The sequence below is a fragment of the Styela clava genome, chromosome 10 (assembly GCF_964204865.1).
Source record: "Styela clava chromosome 10, kaStyClav1.hap1.2, whole genome shotgun sequence".
NCBI lineage: Eukaryota > Metazoa > Chordata > Ascidiacea > Stolidobranchia > Styelidae > Styela > Styela clava.
In genome coordinates this window covers 730,558-752,003 of record NC_135259.1, presented here as the reverse complement: position 1 = coordinate 752,003, position 21,446 = coordinate 730,558, and the positions used below count along the sequence as shown (strand labels likewise).

General features: G+C 35.1%; 1 protein-coding gene and 1 long non-coding RNA gene across 4 annotated transcripts in view; one reads left to right on the top strand and one right to left on the bottom strand.

Moving 5' to 3' along the window:
* The window catches only part of LOC144428077 (S-phase kinase-associated protein 2-like), a 287,944-nt gene that overhangs the window by 6,809 nt on the left and 259,689 nt on the right, over positions 1-21,446 (top strand). The window contains exon 3 of one of the 3 annotated variants that reach the window (XM_078116748.1): positions 1,316-1,448. The exons of the other annotated variants lie outside the window; for them this stretch is intronic. The gene's annotated coding sequence lies outside the window, so the exon portion shown is untranslated. The remainder of the gene's footprint in view (positions 1-1,315; positions 1,449-21,446) is intronic. 3 annotated transcript variants of the gene reach the window in all.
* On the bottom strand, positions 1,446-20,321 carry LOC144428093 (uncharacterized). The gene is made up of 7 exons (XR_013478078.1): positions 20,193-20,321; positions 12,133-12,274; positions 11,146-11,368; positions 8,637-8,780; positions 4,763-4,906; positions 2,240-2,312; positions 1,446-2,081 (listed from the first exon to the last, which is right to left on the bottom strand). It is a non-coding gene; the product is annotated as an uncharacterized LOC144428093 (long non-coding RNA).

Here is a 21,446-nt window from a genome sequence, read left to right as displayed (position 1 = left end):
CGATTCTTTTATACCAAGACCCTGACAATAATGGGAAAATGCGAGATTTGAGACAAACACCCCGCTAAGTTTTAAAAGAACAAATTAGCAAGCAAATCATTCGTAAAGTTAGGGTTATAAATGATTTAAAAGTTTTAATTTCCGGAGTAATCAGCATTCCTAACCCCAAGCCAAACCCTAACTGGATAATTGCTTTTTTTAGTCAGAGCGGTGGCGGGTTCGTTTTTTGGCGCAGGATTTGTAAAAAGGATCCAAAGTTTCACATAAAAGTTACTCCACGTTGGGTTTCTTTGTTTTTGAATCAGGAACTAAGTTTGCCCTGAGTAATACTTTGCTCTGTGGAGGTTAAATAAAAACCAGACAGACTTTACTAGAGACTTCGAGAACATTTGAAAAAATCTCTTGTGAAGTACGATTTTGAACTCTGCTCATATTGCGTGTCATCTGCTATGTCTCATTTGCATGTCCGGGTTCGGAGAAATGTTTTACGACAAGCGCTTCTACGACTAAATGTGACCGCAGCCGACGACTGTGAGCAGCAATGAGGCAATTCCTGAACCTGCAAAACGCAGTTGAAACTCGTGCCGTGCGGTGTGCTCAAGTCTTCAGCGATTGCAAAAATTCACTTTCAGCTTTCAGTACTTTTATCTGTTCAGTTGACCTACCGACGCACATAAAAGTTTATATCAAGAAACATAGTAAAACACTAATATGCTTTAATAATACTATATTTATACTCGTTTCTTGATATTGATCAAAGTAAGAGTAAGATCAAAGTAAGTAAGACTGTAAGATATTATTTGATTAGTGATGGGACACAAAGTGTCACTATTGAGTAAGAGCGCTGTTTTGGGGGATCCCCTAACTTTCGATCGTTAAGTCAACGGTCTCTGACCGATATTCTCGTTTATTTCTAAATCAAATTACCACGAACTGCTTCAAGCCCCGCGGCAGTTGATATTTACTAACTCGCATTACCATTATTCTCTATACATAGTGTCAGTATCTCTTGGTATATTAGTAGTCGTCGGTAGATTCACATTGAGTTTTCGTGGGTCGTGACTTTGAGCAAATTTCCAATAGAAACGTCTCAGTGTTATATTCGTTTTATATTATCAGCATTGATTATAGGCCATCACTTACTAAATAGCGATTACTGTTATTGACATTCTTTGTGCATTTCTTTCAACCCGTTGGTACTTTTTCGTTTTTAAATTTTCATCATTACTGTATCATTCCTTGTTTACCAGACCGGTCAAATATAACGTCATAATGAATATAAACACTGTTTTAATGACTTATAATTTGATATCAGATAAAAAACGATACAGGCGATTCCCCTGCTCGTCTATCTATGCATGCTGATCAACGTAGTAAAACGGTGTTTCAAATCATTGATGGAAGAGGAGATTCTGATTACAAAGATTTGGAGAAGAATAATGAGATACGTAAGTTCTTGAGACGTACGATATTTTCGACAATAACCCTGTTTAAAGAATCTTCTTATTCACATTAAAAAGCAATCATATATTTACGTTGTTTTGTTCAAAATCAAATTATTGACTAAAATTACTCATGTCTGTAGCTTTCAGATACTGGTATTTTTTCAAATTCATTACTTTCCAAGTTGAAGTAGTCACGAAATCTAGTCACAATATAAGACTTATTTTTGATTTAATTTTCGGTATAGTCAGTAATCTTCTCGTCATTTTATGAAATTATATTATACGCCGATTTGATCTCACTCACTCATTCATCCACACTTGATTACATCGCGAGCGAACACGGTTCGTCTTGTTTTGATAACATTTAAGAATGAGTTAATCTTCTACTTTCCTGGCTTACGTGAATGGAGACCATTGTCAACGTGCCCCATGCCCTGTCCCAGCCAAATCGATTTATTTCAACCATATTCAGCTTTCAAGCAACTCGACTCACAGCGATAAAGTGCCAATCTCACTTTCTGTGCCTCAAAGATTTGCCGCAATTGAATCCAACTTTAAATCTGTTAAATTCTTTCATAGCAATTAATACGATGGTACTTGAAACAAAATCAGGAACATCGACATCTCGAACGTAACCTACATAAAACAATGAACAAACTGAATATAACATGCGGATATCTAAACAAATCTTACAGTAGTGTACAGTGGCAAATAAAATTTACAAATATCAGCACATAACTAAATGCATAAAATTATTTATAGATTTCTTTATTTGAGACTGATTAGATACTTACCCCATGTTTAGATCCCCAGGTGACACTATTCAATGAAGTTTAATCCAATGTGAACTCAATGTATCTTGCATGACTAAAATATGAAAGCAGCTGTTATTTATCTTGTATAACTATAATACAGCCCTAACCTGCAGTCAAAAATTATATTTTAATTACAATCGGGCACCTTCTAACTTCAATCCAAATTGGTATTTCTAACTGCAAAACGGAGAATACTAAAACCAATACTAAACATCAGAAACGTCTCCGAAGACACTAACTAACAATAAACATTAAGCTAGACAGTGACAATGCATATTAGCTGCTTGCTATCAATTTGCTAATTACAGTGAATAATCGAAACACTGTCGAAATACTGTTATTGGACACTGCGCAGATGATATTCGTCGACTGCGTGACGTCATGCGTCATCATATTCAGAACTGAACTGAGTCCTAATAGGAGAGCTGTCGTTCAACATAACTGTGTCTAAATAACAAGTTCAAACAACTGCACTTAACAAATAAGGAATAGAATTGTGTCGAGACCGATGGACGCCAACACACCTGGTTTCAACTTCTTCGGGTGAAATGAGTGAAGAATGTAAGAGATCAACTTATAAAACATGGTCTATTTGTAAATGTCGTGATAATTGATGTCGCGCTTATCAAACAGCAAGAGACGGAAGAGAAATTGCGTAATGAACCAACGCAACTTAGTCCTTTCGGCATCGGTAAAGCGATTGAGACGGCAGAGAAACAACATTACGACGGGATTTCCCGTGTTTATTCTGCGCGAAATCCATTTTCTATTACAAAATCTTGATGTTCTGTTACCGGTTTTATCGTTATATATCTGTCCGGACTTGGCATTGCTCAATATGTTTTTCACAATGCCTCGCAAATCGCAATATGTCGGCCAAATATGATTACCTGTCTTTACCAAATGCGGCAACTTATTTTGATTTATCGTCGACCTGAATACCACCGGCACTCGACCAAACTTGTGTCAATCTTGGCAAATAGGATTGTCGACTTGAGTTAGAAAAATAAATTAATATTTTCATGAGTGCAAAATAAATGTCACAAAATGCATTGTTTTGCGATATAACTTTGTATTTTCGGAGAAGGCATGTCATATAAGTACGGTATTTTAAATAATGCGCAAATAATTAATATTTGATCTAAATTTATCGTAAATAATGTTATAACATTTAGGCCGCGAAATGATTTAATGTAAAATGAAGCATGGAATTCGGAATATCGTCAATAAGTCGGCATCAATAATTATTATAAAATGCTAACTAAGTAGTAAAGTCGGATATTGTAAAAAACGGTGAAATAACAAGTCTTCGTCGCGAGGCAAGCGAAAGTATAATCAAACGAGAGAATACGCTTGTAGTTGATTAATAAATTAGCAACCCGGAATTTTTATTCAATACGAAAGTCGTATTAATACGTCAATACGATTTTAAAAAAGTGAACTATCGTTTCTTAAATATATTACCAGTGTTGGTAATGATAAAATTGATCGCATAAAATTTGGTGATAAAGTTGATAAAGGAAAATCAAAGCTAATACAAAAGATAAAAAACAGAATAAAATTATTTTGAATTCACTCCTTGATATTTGTCTTTAACATCTGTCTCCGGCGTGTGGTACTGCCGGGAATATGAAAACCAAACTTCGATGTCCCATTCGGAATAGAAGTGGATTAAATTGGTTGGTATGCTAGGTTTAAATGTGTGAAAAAAATATCGCAATTACGGGGTCATTACGTAATCGATTTGGCCGTAATTACGGAATTGATTTTTGTCAATTACGTGCAAGCCTACAGTGTACACTACTGTAAGATTTGTTTAGATATCCGCATGTTATATTCGGTTTGTTCATTGTTTTCTGTAGGTTTCGTTCGAGATGTCGACGTTCCTGATTTTGTTTCAAGTACCATCGTATGAAGTGTTATGAAAGAATAAAACCGATTTTAAGTTGGATTCAATTGCGGCAAAACTTTGAGGCAAAGAAAGCGAGAAGGGCACTTTATCGCTGTGAGTCGAGTTGCTTGAAAGCTGAATATAGTTGACAATAAATCGATTTGGCTGGGACAGGGCATGGGGCACGTTGACAATGGTCTCCATTCACGTAAGCCAGGAAAGCAGAAGGTTAACTCATTCTTAAATGTTATCAAAACAAGAAGAACCGTGTTCGCTCGCGAGGTTATCAAGTGTGGATGAATGAGTGAGTGAGATCAACTCGGAGTATAATATAATTTTATAAAATGACGAGAAGATTACTGACTATATACGGATAATAAAATCAAAAATATTTCTTACATTGTGACTAGATTTCGGGACTACTTCAATTTATAAAGTAATGCATTTGGAAAAAATACCAGTATCTGGAAGCTACAGACATGAGTATTTTCAGTCAATAATTTTGATTTCGAACAAAACATAACGTTAATATATAATTGCTTTTCAATGTGAATAAGAAGATTCTTTAAACAGGGTTATTGTCGAAAATATCGTACGTCTCAAAAACTTACGTATGTCATTATTCTTCTCCAAATCTTTGTAGTCAGAATCTCCTCTTCCATCAATGAATTGAAACATCATCATACAAATCTACATTCTACGTTGGTCACCATACATAGATAGACGAGCAGGGAATCGCCTGTATCGGTATTTATCTGCAATTAAATTATAATTCATTAAAACAGTGTTTATATTCATTATGACGTCATATTGGACCGGTCTGGCAAACAAGGAAGGATACAACGAGAATATCGGTTGGAAACCGAAGACTTATCGATCGATAGTTGGGGAATCCCCCAAAACAGAAACTGCAGTTTCGATTCATCCGCTCTTGTAACTTGCGCACTGCGCATCGCACACACACACTCGGCGGGTCTCAAAATTCTCTCGCTTTACAAAAATCTAGATCACTATATCAATAATTGATTGATAACTCGCTAATTATACGACATAATTCGCCCAAATTCAATAGGCTTCTGGTCCGAGATAAGATGAATGCACATGCGAAATCTGGAGCAGATTCAATCTCGCTTTCGTGAGATATCGCGTGCATCTAACAGACAAACATACAGACATACAGACAAATACCTATCAACATACTTACTGATTGAAATCGATAAGTAATAATGATGAAAATGTACATACCAAAAAAGTACCAACGTGTAGCACCTACGCTTTTAACATTTTTCACAGCTGAGGATGACTTGAAACATGCGTAAATGAATTCAGTCACTGAACCATTGGATTGAAATGAAATTGGCACAAAGAATGTCAATAACAGCATTCGCGATTTAGTAAGTGATAGTCCATAATTAATGCTGATAATATAAAACGAACATAACACTGAGACGTTTCTTTGGAAATTTGCTCAAAGTCACGAAAACTCAATGTGAAGCTACCGACGACTACTAATATACCAAGAGATACTGACACTATATGTATAGAGAATAATGGTAATGCGAGTTAGTAAATCTCAACTGCCGCGAGGCTTGAAGCAGTTCGTGTTAATTTGATTAAGAAATAAACGAGAATATCGGTCAGAGACCGTTGACTTAACGATCGAAAGTTAGGGGATCCCCTAAAACAGCGCTCTTACTCCATAGTGACACTTTGTGTCCCATCACTAATCAAATAATATCTTACAGTCTTACTTACTTTGATCTTTGATCTTACTCTTACTTTGATCAATATCAAGAAACGAGTATAAATATAGTATTATTAAAGCGTATTAGTGTTTTACTATGTTTCTTGATATAAACTTTTATGTGCGTCGGTAGGTCAACTGAACAGATAAAAGTACTGAAAGCTGAAAGTGAATTTTTGCAATCGCTGAAGACTTGAGCACACCGCACGGCACGAGTTTCAACTGCGTTTTGCAGGTTCAGGAATTGCCTCATTGCTGCTCACAGTCGTCGGTTGCGGTCACATTTAGTCGTAGAAGCGCTTGTCGTAAAACATTTCTCCGAACCCGGACATGCAAATGAGACATAGCAGATGACACGCAATATGAGCAGAGTTCAAAATCGTACTTCACAAGAGATTGTTTCAAATGTTCTCGAAGTCTCTAGTAAAGTCTGTCTGGTTTTTATTTAACCTCCACAGAGCAAAGTATTACTCAGGGCAAACTTAGTTCCTGATTCAAAAACAAAGAAACCCAACGTGGAGTAACTTTTATGTGAAACTTTGGATCATTTTTACAAATCCTGCGCCAAAAAACGAACCCGCCACCGCTCTGACTAAAAAAAGCAATTATCCAGTTAGGGTTTGGCTTGGGGTTAGGAATGCTGATTACTCCGGAAATTAAAACTTTTAAATCATTTATAACCCTAACTTTACGAATGATTTGCTAATTTGTTCTTTTAAAACTTAGCGGGGTGTTTGTCTCAAATCTCGCATTTTCCCATTATTGTCAGGGTCTTGGTATAAAAGAATCGAATAATTATGTGCTAAATAATGATTTTCATTGCACTAGTTCAGGGATGGCGAACCTTTTTCGATGAATGGGTCGAAAATAATATTTTTATCGCGTAAAAGAAGAGAGTGGGTCACAGATATTTAATCAATGTTTGTATCTATAAAAAAACTTCTGAAACAAATCTTATGAGTTTCTGTTGGTGTTGGTGTAGTTTTGGGCTTTACTTATGCAGTACTTCTATCAGGGACTTTTTATGGCATTCGATTTTATGAAATAAGAGTACGAAAACACGGATATGAATTACCAAAAACGTTTATGACGATGCGGCAAACTATTTCACTGTTCCAAAGCGTCTGGAGGGAATTCCACTCTGATAGTGTTATATTTTTTGATCAGTTTTCAACCTCATTAGAGCACTTCTACACTGCCCCGTTGTTATTTCAGATTTCTAGGTTTTTATTTCAAGTCTGAAATTTTTTTTTCTCAACGGCATTTTAGGCGATAAACTAATAAAAATCAAAGTGGCATCTAGTTCTCGTATTATCTCGACGTTGCGAGAAATAAACAGATCAATTGCATTGTTATGTCATTAACGATATCAGAGCCAATAGCTGAATAACGGTACACGGCGGTGCAGACTTGCGTCTAAGATTAGGGGTTTTGAAAATATCCATACCGGTTCAAAAATTAACAATTTGAGAATAAGCGATCGCGGCCCCGACGGTACATTATAATAGTTTAGTTATTGTTAGATTAATTTATGACCGGTTTTATCAATTTTTATTACTAATATGTTAGCATTTTATTTTTATTTTATTCGTGCCTTGGCGGGTCACGAATAAAACGCGGTGAGTCACTTTGTGACACGTGGGTCAGTGGTTCGCCATCCCTGCACTAGTTCGTTAAGTGTAATTGTTTGAACTTGTTATTTAGACACAGTTATGTTGAACGACAGCTCTCCCATAAGGACTCAGTTCAGTTCTGGATATAATGACGCATTACGTTACGCAATGGACGAAAATCGTCTGACGCAGTGTCCCATAACAGTATTTCGACAGTTTTCGATTAATCACTGTAATTAGCAAATTGATAGCAATCAGCTCGGATGCATTGTCACTGTCTAGTTTAATGTTCATTGTTAGTGTCTTCGGAGACGTATCTGATGTTTAGTATTGGTTTTAGTATTACTAATTTTGCAGTTAGAAATACCAATTTGGATTGAAGTCAGATTCGGGGTTAAATGCGAAGTGCCCGATTGTAATTAATATATAGTTTTTGACTGCAGGTTGGGGCTGTAATGTATTATAGGTATATCAGGTAAATAATAGCGGCTTTTAGATTTTAGTAATGCAAGATACATTGAGTTCACTTTGGATAAAACTTTATTGGATAGTGTCACCTGGGGATCTAAAACATGGGGTATGTATCTAATCAGTCTCAAAAAAAGTAATCTATAAATAATTTTATGCATTTAGTTATGTGTAAATTTGTTATTTGTAAATTTTAATTGCCACTGTACACTACTGTAAGATTTGTTTAGATATCCGCATGTTATATTCGGTTTTCTTCATTGTTTTCTGTAGGTTTCGTTCGAGATGTCGACGTTCCTGATTTTGTTTCAAGTACCATCGTATGAAGTGTTATGAAAGAATAAAACCGATTTTAATTTGGATTCAATTGCGGCAAAACTTTGAGGCAAAGAAAGCGAGAAGGGCACTTTATCGCTGTGAGTCGAGTTGCTTGAAAACTGAACATAGTTGGCAATAAATCGATTTGGCTGGGACAGGGAAATTTGGAATTGGACATTTGGAAAAATACCAGTATCTGAAAGCTACAGACATGAGTATTTTTAGTCAATAATTTGATTTTGAACAAAACATAACGTTAATATATGATTACTTTTTAATGTGAATAAGATGATTCTTTAAACAGGGATATTGTCGAAAATATCGTACGTCTCAAAAACTTACGCATGTCATTAATCTTCTCCAAATCTTTTTTGTTGGAATCTTTTCTTCCATCAGTGAATTGAAACACCGTTATACAAATCTTCATTCTACGTTGGTCAGCATACATAGATAGACAAGCAGGGAATCGCCTGTATCGGTTTTTATCTGCAATCAAATTATAAGTCATTAAAACAGTGTTTATATTCATTATGACGTCATATTGGACCGGCCTGGTAAACAAGGAATGATACAGTAATGATGAAAATTTAAATACCAAAAAAGTGCCAACGTATAGCACTTACGCTTCTAACATTTTTACAGCTGAGCATGACTTGAAACATGCCTAAATAAATTCAGTCACTGAACCATTGAGTTGAAAGGAAATTGGCACGAGGAACGTCAATAACAGCAATCGCGATTTAGTGAGTGATAGCCTATAATTAATGCTGATAATTTAAAACGACCATAACACTGAGACGTTTCTATTGGAAATTTGCTCAAAGTCACGAAAACTCAAAGTGAAGATACCGACGACTACTAATATACCAAGAGATACTGACACTATGCATAGAGAGTAATAATGATAATGCGAGTTAGTAAATGTCAACTGACGCGAGGCTTGAATCAGTTCGTGTTAATTTGATTAAAAAATAACTATGAGGTATTGAATTCCAAATAGCTGAATCTCGCGGAAGAAAATCTCGAAGCATAGAATATTTTGTCTGGTATTTCACTGACTGTAAACGGGTGAGAACTCACAGTAAACCGAATATGACGGCTAAAATTGTTAGACTTCCCAATGCATAACGCGAACTTATGGTTGTGACCATTTCTGTTTACTCATTGTCACCATCCAGAATTAACACTAAAGGTAAGAAGAATAAGCTTTAGGTAGATCGACTTGAGACAAGAGTTAAAAGAAAATAAAACTTTAGAGTTAAGGTGTATGTCGTATATGCGATAATATCTAAAAAATTCTGGCAAGCAGGTTGAAATATTAGAAATACCGTATGAAGAAAATACAGCGTAAATGATAAATCGTGGATAACTTTTTCATTTCAACCTATTTGTGACCAATGAGATTATGTACCGGCCCTTCATTTACTAAATTATATCTGAGATATTACTAAACATTTACTAAGTAACTGAAGAACGGACCAACGCGCCAACAATACTGAAAAAAATCTGAAAATCACATATCCAGTATTCAGTAAGTTACCGTTTGGTCATTGACAGAAATAGACCGAATCTAACTTCCTTGCATTTGAAATGATTCTTTTTTTTTCATTACTTAAGATTATTTGGCATTTGTTAAATATATATATATATACATATACAAAATCCTTGTAGTAGAACATATAAAGTAGCAATAAACTAGAAGCAAACATTCCCTTTTGAATGGTCTAGCTAGGAGACTTGGTTGTTTTCTTTACAGAACCGTGTTCGTGTTCGAGATACCAATATATATAACATTGCAGAGTCGGAAACAATTAACGACCAACTGAAAATCCCAGATATAATCAGTTAAAAATTCATTGGAAATAAAATTTGCAATGGACTACATTTTTCAAGATATTAAGAAACGAGCAAAACTAAAGCGTATACGTCTTTAACTTTTATTCTAAATATAAACTTTTATATGCGTCGGAAGTGCAACTGAACAGCTAAAAGTACTGAAAGCTAAAAGTGATTTTTTTTAACAATTTACAAATTCAACCAAAACTTGTTTTTGATGACGAAAAACAAAAATTACAATTAACTATAAACCAAACAAGCCTATTCCTTTTTGATCGCGACATAATTGCTTTCTGTACAGTAACGCGTTATATTTGATACTATTATACAATATTATCAAGTTTGGAACCATTAACGACTAAAAATAGTATTTATGTTTGCAATAGTTTAGACAGCTTCATACCTTCAGATATGATGAGATACACTATCAACAGAGGAAAGTTTATCAATGAACTACGAATCAAACGTTTTTAATTTTTTACGTCCAAAATAAACATATATACTAAAATTGGCATTCGATATGCACATATTCAAGCCATGCCATGCAGTCATGGGCATGTATTCCGTGATTCTGAAAGTTAAATATTTCTGTTGTTGCTAGGAAAGAATTAAAAGCTTACTTCATTAGCGTTTCAATAGTTACAAACCCGCCTGAAATAAATACCAAACTCACATTTCACCGGAATTACCCTATTGACCATAGTCCATAGTATATCATACTTTGGGTTCCTCCGCAGGTAATCCAGAGTGAATAAATGAGTGCGTGAACTCAAGTTGGGGTGAAATAATTTTATTAAATGACGATAAGATTACCGACTATACGAAAATTAAAATCAAATCAATTTCTCGTGTTGTGACGAGATTTCGGGAGCACTTCAAACTTGCGCAATACAACATTTTGAAAAATATGAGTGATTATATTAATTCAATAATTTGGATTTTAGCAAAACATTACGTTGATATGTGAATCAGAAGGTTCCTCAAAAGCATTATATCCAAAAAAAAAATATTACACCTCAAAATCTTACGCCTCTCATTAAGCTTCTCTAAATCTTTGTAGTCAGAATCTCCTCTTCTATCAATGAATTGAAACACCTTTATATGATTCTACACTCCACATTGGTCAGCAGCAAACGGCAAGTATTTGTCTGTATCGGTTTTTATCAACAATCACATTATAACTCCATAAATAATGTTTCTATTCATTTTGACGTCATTCTGAACCGATGGCCAGTCTGCTGGTGAATAAAAACGGATATAATGATTACAAAAGTTTAAATATCAAAAAAGTACAGACGTTTAAAATAAATATCTTGACTTAAACTTTCTCGACGTGTTGTAAAGAATTTGTACAGAAATTTACGTATTTAAAACAATTTATGTAAGAATTCTATTATACATTTCTTTCAAAAAAGATTGTAATATTGGAGAAATTCGACCTCGCGCAGTTTCGACTACCACAGACTTAAGCCCACTACATGGCAAGAGTTTCAACTGCATTTAAACACCTTTATACAATTCTACATTCTACACTTGTCAGCAAACGTAGATAGACGAACAGCCAAATTAGATTCATTAAAATAGTGTTTATATTCATTATGACGTCATACTGATTTGTAAACCGGCCTGGAAAACAAAGCAGCATGAAATAATGATGCAAGATTAAATACCAAAAGTTACCAACGTTTAGGACCCACGCTATTGGCATTTTTCACAGCTGAGGATAACTTACAACATGCATAAATATATTTAGTCATTGAAACATTGGGTTGAAAAGAAATTGGCACAAACAATGTTAATGACAGCAATCGCGATTCAGTAAGTGATAGCCTATAACTAATGCTGGCAATATAACACGACCATACAACTGACACGTTTTCATTGTAAATTTGCTCAAAGCAAAGTCACGCGAACTTACTCAAAAGATCTTTGATCTCAATCTGGTTTACTTCATTAGCGTTTCAATAGTTACAAGATAGCCTAAATACAACAGCAAACTCACATTTCACTAAAATAGTCTTATTATCTTTTTCTCTTATCTGAATCTGGTTTGTCTTCTCCTCTTTTCTAAAAGAATTTGTGTATATTTCTCTAATGCTTCACAGTTTAATAAAAGTCGGTCTTTTGCTCGTATCGCTGACTCTCTGGAATAAAAATAAAGCATGTACTGCATTGTTTTAACTAATTATTGTTCATGAAGAACCTATTTCTAACATTTCAATGTGGACAAATGAAACATAAAAGGCTTAAGCTTAAGCGCACTCGTGTTTTCTGAATGTATGTGAGATTAAAGATTCTCACGCTCGAGAAATACCTGCAACAAGACCGAACAACTCATAATATTTAATTAAAATAAATATCTTGACTAAAACTTTCTCGACGTATTTTTTACCAATGAGAATATGTACCGACCTTTCATTTACTAAACTTTATCTGAGATATGACTTAAAATTAGTAGCTGAAAAACGGGCCAACGCGCCAACAAATACTGAAAAAAATCTGAAAATCACATAGCCAGTATTGATTAAGTTACTGTTAGGTTATTGACAAAAATAGACCGTTTCTAAACTCCTTGCATTTGAAATGATTCATTTTTTCAATACTTGAGATCATTTGGCGTTTTTTAAAAACATATAAATGTATAAAATCGCGTTTGAAGCACCCCGTTCGTGTTAAAAAATTGATAAAACAAAATTTGCAATAGAATAAGAATCGAACATTTTTTTTCAATATCAAGAAACGAGTATAGTTATAGTATTATTAAAGCGTCTTAGTGTTTTACTTTGCTTCTTGATATTAACTTTTATGTGCGTCGGTAGGTCAACTGAACAGATAAAAGTACTGGAAGCTGAAAGTGATTTTTTGCAATCGCTGAAGACTTGAGCACACCGCACGACACGATTTTCAACTGCGTTTTGCAGGTTCAGGAATTGCTCACAGTCGTCGGTTGCGGTCACGTTTAGTCGTAGATGCGCTTGTAGTAAAATATTTCTCCGAACCCGGACATGCAAATGAGAAATAGAAGATGACACGCAATATGAGCAGAGTTCAAAATCGTACTCCACAAAAGATTGTTCCAAATGTTTTCGGAGTCTCTAGTAAAGTCTGTCTGTTTTTTTTTTAACCTCCACTGAGGAAAGTATTACTCAGTGCACTAATTGACACGTAATTGACAAAAATCAATTCCGTAATTACGGCCAAATCGATTACGTAATGACCCCGTAATTGCGATATTTTTTTCACACATTTAAACCTAGCATACCAACCAATTTAATCCACTTCTATTCCGAATGGGACATCGAAGTTTGGTTTTCATATTCCCGGCAGTACCACACGCCGGAGACAGATGTTAAAGACAAATATCAAGGAGTGAATTCAAAATAATTTTATTCTGATTTTTATCTTTTGTATTAGCTTTGATTTTCCTTTATCAACTTTATCACCAAATTTTATGCGATCAATTTTATCATTACCAACACTGGTAATATATTTAAGAAACGATAGTTCACTTTTTTAAAATCGTATTGACGTATTAATACGACTTTCGTATTGAATAAAAATTCCGGGTTGCTAATTTATTAATCAACTACAAGCGTATTCTCTCGTTTGATTATACTTTCGCTTGCCTCGCGACGAAGACTTGTTATTTCACCGTTTTTTACAATATCCGACTTTACTACTTAGTTAGCATTTTATAATAATTATTGATGCCGACTTATTGACGATATTCCGAATTCCATGCTTCATTTTACATTAAATCATTTCGCGGCCTAAATGTTATAACATTATTTACGATAAATTTAGATCAAATATTAATTATTTGCGCATTATTTAAAATACCGTACTTATATGACATGCCTTCTCCGAAAATACAAAGTTATATCGCAAAACAATGCATTTTGTGACATTTATTTTGCACTCATGAAAATATTAATTTATTTTTCTAACTCAAGTCGACAATCCTATTTGCCAAGATTGACACAAGTTTGGTCGAGTGCCGGTGGTATTCAGGTCGACGATAAATCAAAATAAGTTGCCGCATTTGGTGAAGACAGGTAATCATATTTGGCCGACATATTGCGATTTGCGAGGCATTGTGAAAAACATATTGAGCAATGCCAAGTCCGGACAGATATATAACGATAAAACCGGTAACAGAACATCAAGATTTTGTAATAGAAAATGGATTTCGCGCAGAATGAACACGGGAAATCCCGTCGTAATGTTGTTTCTCTGCCGTCTCAATCGCTTTACCGATGCCGAAAGGACTAAGTTGCGTTGGTTCATTACGCAATTTCTCTTCCGTCTCTTGCTGTTTGATAAGCGCGACATTAATTATCACGACATTTACAAATAGACCATGTTTTATAATTTGATCTCTTACATTCTTCACTCATTTCACCCGAAGAAGTTGAAACCAGGTGTGTTGGCGTCCATCGGTCTCGACACAATTCTATTCCTTATTTACGGTTAATATGTACATTGGCCATCTTAAATAAGTTGATAATAGGTTAGTAAATGACGCATTATGCCCTCCCCATCTGCCTAACAAGAGAGAGAAAAACGGCTGCGAATACCGGAACTCTAACTTCTTTTACTTAAACTTTAATTTTTTACAATCGACGGAATTGACTGCTCTGAAGAGAGCTCGTTTCAATCGCGAAAGCGCTCGACCAATAATTACGACTTTACGTAATTCGTGACTTCGCTTGCGTAATTCGAAATAATTCCGTAATTCCGTAAATTTGTAAATTACGTGCAAGCCTACAGTGCACCTTAGCCCCTGATTCAAAAACAAAGAAGCCCAACGTTGAGTAACTTTTATGTGAAACGTTTGGATCTTTTTTACAAATGCTGCGCCAAAAAACAACCTCGCCACCGCTCTAACTAAAAAAAAGTAATTATCCAGTAAGGATTTGACTTGGGGTTAGGAATGCTGATTTCCCCGAAAATTAAAATTGTTAAATCATTTATAACACTAACTTGATGAATGATTTGCTAATTTGTTCTTTTAAAACTTGGCGGGGTGTTTGCCTCAAATGTCGCATTTTCCCATTATTGTCGGGGTCTCGGTATAAAAGATTAAAATAATTATGTGCTAACTGATGACTTTCATTGCACTAGTTTGTTAAGTGCAGTTGTTTGAACTTGTTATTTAGACACAGTTATGTTGAACGACAGCTCTCCTATTAGGACTCGGTTCAGTTCTGAATATGATGGCGCATGACGTCACGCAGTCGACGAATATCATCTGACGCAGTGTCCAATAACAGTATTTCGACAGTGTTTCGATTATTCACTGTAATTAGCAAATTGATAGCAAGCAGCTAATATGCATTGTCACTGTCTAGCTTAATGTTTATTGTTAGTTAGTGTCTTCGGAGACGTTTCTGATGTTTAGTATTGGTTTTAGTATTCTCCGTTTTGCAGTTAGAAATACCAATTTGGATTGAAGTTAGAAGGTGCCCGATTGTAATTAAAATATAATTTTTGACTGCAGGTTAGGGCTGTATTATAGTTATACAAGATAAATAACAGCTGCTTTCATATTTTAGTCATGCAAGATACATTGAGTTCACATTGGATTACACTTCATTGAATAGTGTCACCTGGGGATCTAAACATGGGGTAAGTATCTAATCAGTCTCAAATAAAGAAATCGATAAATAATTTTATGCATTTAGTTATCTGCTGATATTTGTAAATTTTAATTGCCACTGTACACTACTGTAAGATTTGTTTAGATATCCGCATGTTATATTCAGTTTGTTCATTGTTTTATGTAGGTTACGTTCGAGATGTCGATGTTCCTGATTTTGTTTCAAGTACCATCGTATTAATTGCTATGAAAGGATTAAACAGATTTAAAGTTGGATTCAATTGCGGCAAATCTTTGAGGCACAGAAAGTGAGATTGGCACTTTATCGCTGTGAGTCGAGTTGCTTGAAAGCTGAATATGGTTGAAATAAATCGATTTGGCTGGGACAGGGCATGGGGCACGTTGACAATGGTCTCCATTCACGTAAGCCAGGAAAGTAGAAGATTAACTCATTCTTAAATGTTATCAAAACAAGAAGAACCGTGTTCGCTCGCGATGTAATCAAGTGTGGATGAATGAGTGAGTGAGATCAAATCGGCGTATAATATAATTTCATAAAATGACGAGAAGATTACTGACTATACCGAAAATTAAATCAAAAATAAGTCTTATATTGTGACTAGATTTCGTGACTACTTCAACTTGGAAAGTAATGAATTTGAAAAAATACCAGTATCTGAAAGCTACAGACATGAGTAATTTTAGTCAATAATTTGATTTTGAACAAAACAACGTAAATATATGATTGCTTTTTAATGTGAATAAGAAGATTCTTTAAACAGGGTTATTGTCGAAAATATCGTACGTCTCAAGAACTTACGTATCTCATTATTATTCTCCAAATCTTCGTAATCAGAATCTCCTCTTCCATCAATGATTTGAAACACCGTTTTACTACGTTGATCAGCATGCATAGATAGACGAGCAGGGGAATCGCCTGTATCGTTTTTTATCTGATATCAAATTATAAGTCATTAAAACAGTGTTTATATTCATTATGACGTTATATTTGACCGGTCTGGTAAACAAGGAATGATACAGTAATGATGAAAATTTAAAAACGAAAAAGTACCAACGGGTTGAAAGAAATGCACAAAGAATGTCAATAACAGTAATCGCTATTTAGTAAGTGATGGCCTATAATCAATGCTGATAATATAAAACGAACATAACACTGAGACGTTTCTATTGGAAATTTGCTCAAAGTCACGACTCACGAAAACTCAATGTGAATCTACCGACGACTACTAATATACCAAGAGATACTGACACTATGTATAGAGAATAATGGTAATGCGAGTTAGTAAATATCAACTGCCGCGGGGCTTGAAGCAGTTCGTGGTAATTTGATTTAGAAATAAACGAGAATATCGGTCAGAGACCGTTGACTTAACGATCGAAAGTTAGGGGATCCCCCAAAACAGCGCTCTTACTCAATAGTGACACTTTGTGTCCCATCACTAATCAAATAATATCTTACAGTCTTACTTACTTTGATCTTTGATCTTACTCTTACTTTGATCAATATCAAGAAACGAGTATAAATATAGTATTATTAAAGCGTATTAGTGTTTTACTATGTTTCTTGATATAAACTTTTATGTGCGTCGGTAGGTCAACTGAACAGATAAAAGTACTGAAAGCTGAAAGTGAATTTTTGCAATCGCTGAAGACTTGAGCACACCGCACGGCACGAGTTTCAACTGCGTTTTGCAGGTTCAGGAATTGCCTCATTGCTGCTCACAGTCGTCGGTTGCGGTCACATTTAGTCGTAGAAGCGCTTGTCGTAAAACATTTCTCCGAACCCGGACATGCAAATGAGACATAGCAGATGACACGCAATATGAGCAGAGTTCAAAATCGTACTTCACAAGAGATTTTTTCAAATGTTCTCGAAGTCTCTAGTAAAGTCTGTCTGGTTTTTATTTAAACTCCACAGAGCAAAGTATTACTCAGGGCAAACTTAGTTCCTGATTCAAAAACAAAGAAACCCAACGTGGAGTAACTTTTATGTGAAACTTTGGATCCTTTTTACAAATCCTGCGCCAAAAAACGAACACGCCACCGCTCTGACTAAAAAAAGCAATTATCCAGTTAGGGTTTGGCTTGGGGTTAGGAATGCTGATTACTCCGGAAATTAAAACTTTCAAATCATTTATAACCCTAACTTTACGAATGATTTGCTAATTTGTTCTTTTAAAACTTAGCGGGGTGTTTGTCTCAAATCTCGCATTTTCCCATTATTGTCAGGGTCTTGGTATAAAAGAATCGAATAATTATGTGCTAAATAATGATTTTCATTGCACTAGTTCAGGGATGGCGAACCTTTTTCGATGAATGGGTCGAAAATAATATTTTTATCGCGTAAAAGAAGAGAGTGGGTCACATATATTTAATCAATGTTTGTATCTATAAAAAAAACTTCTGAAACAAATCTTATGAGTTTCTGTTGGTGTTGGTGTAGTTTTGGGCTTTACTTATGCAGTACTTCTATCAGGGACTTTTTATGGCATTCGATTTTATGAAATAAGAGTACGAAAACACGGATATGAATTACCAAAAACGTTTATGACGATGCTCAAACTATTTCACTGTTCCAAAGCGTTTGGAGGGAATTCCACTCTGATAGTGTTATATTTTTTGATCAGTTTTCAACCACATTAAGGCACTTCTACACTGCCCCGTTGTTATTTCAGATTTCTAGGTTTTTATTTCAAGTCTGAAAATTTTTTTTCTCAACGGCATTGTAGGCGATAAACTAATAAAAATCAAAGTGGCATCTAGTTCTCGTATTATCTCGACGTTGCGAGAAATAAACAGATCAATTGCATTGTTATGTCATTAACTATATCAGAGCCAATAGCTGAATAACGGTACACGGCGGATCAGACTTGCCTCTAAGATTAGGGGTTTTGAAAATATCCATACCGGTTCAAAAATTAACAATTTGAGAATAAGCGATCGCGGCCCCGACGGTACATTATAATAGTTTAGTTATTGTTAGATTAATTTATGACCGGTTTTATCAATTTTTATTACTAATATGTTAGCATTTTATTTTTATTTTATTCGTGCCTTGGCGGGTCACGAATAAAACGCGGTGGGTCACTTTGTGACACGTGGGTCAGTGGTTCGCCATCCCTGCACTAGTTCGTTAAGTGTAATTGTTTGAACTTGTTATTTAGACACAGTTATGTTGAACGACAGCTCTCCTATAAGGACTCAGTTCAGTTCTGGATATAATGACGCATTACGTTACGCAATGGACGAAAATCGTCTGACGCAGTGTCCCATAACAGTATTTCGACAGTTTTCGATTAATCACTGTAATTAGCAAATTGATAGCAATCAGCTCGGATGCATTGTCACTGTCTAGCTTAATGTTCATTGTTAGTGTCTTCGGAGACGTTTCTGATGTTTAGTATTGGTTTTAGTATTACTAATTTTGCAGTTAGAAATACCAATTTGGATTGAAGTCAGATTCGGGGTTAAATCCGAAGTGCCCGATTGTAATTAATATATAGTTTTTGACTGCAGGTTGGGGCTGTATTATAGGTATATCAGGTAAATAACAGCGGCTTTTAGATTTTAGTAATGCAAGATACATTGAGTTCACTTTGGATAAAACTTTATTGGATAGTGTCACCTGGGGATCTAAAACATGGGGTATGTATCTAATCAGTCTCAAAAAAAGTAATCTATAAATAATTTTATGCATTTAGTTATGTGCTGATATTTGTAAATTTTAATTGCCACTGTACACTACTGTAAGATTTGTTTAGATATCCGCATGTTATATTCGGTTTGTTCATTGTTTTCTGTAGGTTTCGTTCGAGATGTCGACGTTCCTGATTTTGTTTCAAGTACCATCGTATGAAGTGTTATGAAAGAATAAAACCGATTTTAAGTTGGATTCAATTGCGGCAAAACTTTGAGGCAAAGAAAGCGAGAAAGGCACTTTATCGCTGTGAGTCGAGTTGCTTGAAAGCTGAATATAGTTGACAATAAATCGATTTGGCTGGGACAGGGCATGGGGCACGTTGACAATGGTCTCCATTCACGTAAGCCAGGAAAGCAGAAGGTTAACTCATTCTTGAATGTTATCAAAACAAGAAGAACCGTGTTCGCTCGCGAGGTTATCAAGTGTGGATGAATGAGTGAGTGAGATCAACTCGGAGTATAATATAATTTCATAAAATGACGAGAAGATTACTGACTATATACGGATAATAAAATCAAAAATATTTCTTACATTGTGACTAGATTTCGGGACTACTTCAATTTGTAAAGTAATGCATTTGGAAAAAATACCAGTATCTGGAAGCTACAGACATGAGTATTTTCAGTCAATAATTTTGATTTCGAACAAAACATAACGTTATATATAATTGCTTTTCAATGTGAATAAGAAGATTCTTCAAACAGGGTTATTGTCGAAAATATCGTACGTCTCAAAAACTTACGTATGTCATTATTCTTCTCCAAATCTTTGTAGTCAGAATCTCCTCTTCCATCAATGAATTGAAACATCATCATACAAATCTACATTCTACGTTGGTCACCATACATAGATAGACGAGCAGGGAATCGCCTGTATCGGTATTTATCTGCAATTAAATTATAATTCATTAAAACAGTGTTTAAATTCATTATGACGTTATATTGGACCGGTCTGGCAAACAAGGAAGGATACAACGAGAATATCGGTTGGAAACCGAAGACTTATCGATCGATAGTTGGGGAATCCCACAAAACAGAAACTGCAGTTTCGATTCATCCGCTCTTGTAACTTGCGCACTGCGCATCGCACACACACACTCGGCGGGTCTCAAAATTCTCCCTCTTTACAAAAATCTAGATCACTATATCAATAATTGATTGATAACTCGCTAATTATACGACATAATTCGCCCAAATTCAATAGGCTTCTGGTCCGATATAAGATGAATGCACATGCGAAATCTGGAGCAGATTCAATCTCGCTTTCGTGAGATATCGCGTGCATCTAACAGACAAACATACAGACATACAGACAAATACCTATCAACATACTTACTGATTGAAATCGATAAGTAATAATGATGAAAATTTACATACCAAAAAAGTACCAACGTGTAGCACCTACGCTTTTAACATTTTTCACAGCTGAGGATGACTTGAAACATGCGTAAATGAATTCAGTCACTGAACCATTGGATTGAAAGAACATGGGCACAAAGAATGTCAATTACAGCATTCGCGATTTAGTAAGTGATAGTCCATAATTAATGATGATAATATAAAACGAACATAACACTGAGACGTTTCTTTGGAAATTTGCTCAAAGTCACCAAAACCCAATGTGAAGCTACCGACGACTACTAATATACCAAGGGATACTGACACTATATGTATACAGAATAATGGTAATGCGAGTTAGTAAATATCAACTGCCGCGAGGCTTGAAGCAGTTCGTGGTAATTTGATTAAGAAATAAACGAGAATATCGGTCAGAGACCGTTGACTTAACGATCGAAAGTTAGGGGATCCCCTAAAACAGCGCTCTTACTCCATAGTGACACTTTGTGTCCCATCACTAATCAAATAATATCTTACAGTCTTACTTACTTTGATCTTTGATCTTACTCTTACTTTGATCAATATCAAGAAACGAGTATAAATATAGTATTATTAAAGCGTATTAGTGTTTTACTATGTTTCTTGATATAAACTTTTAT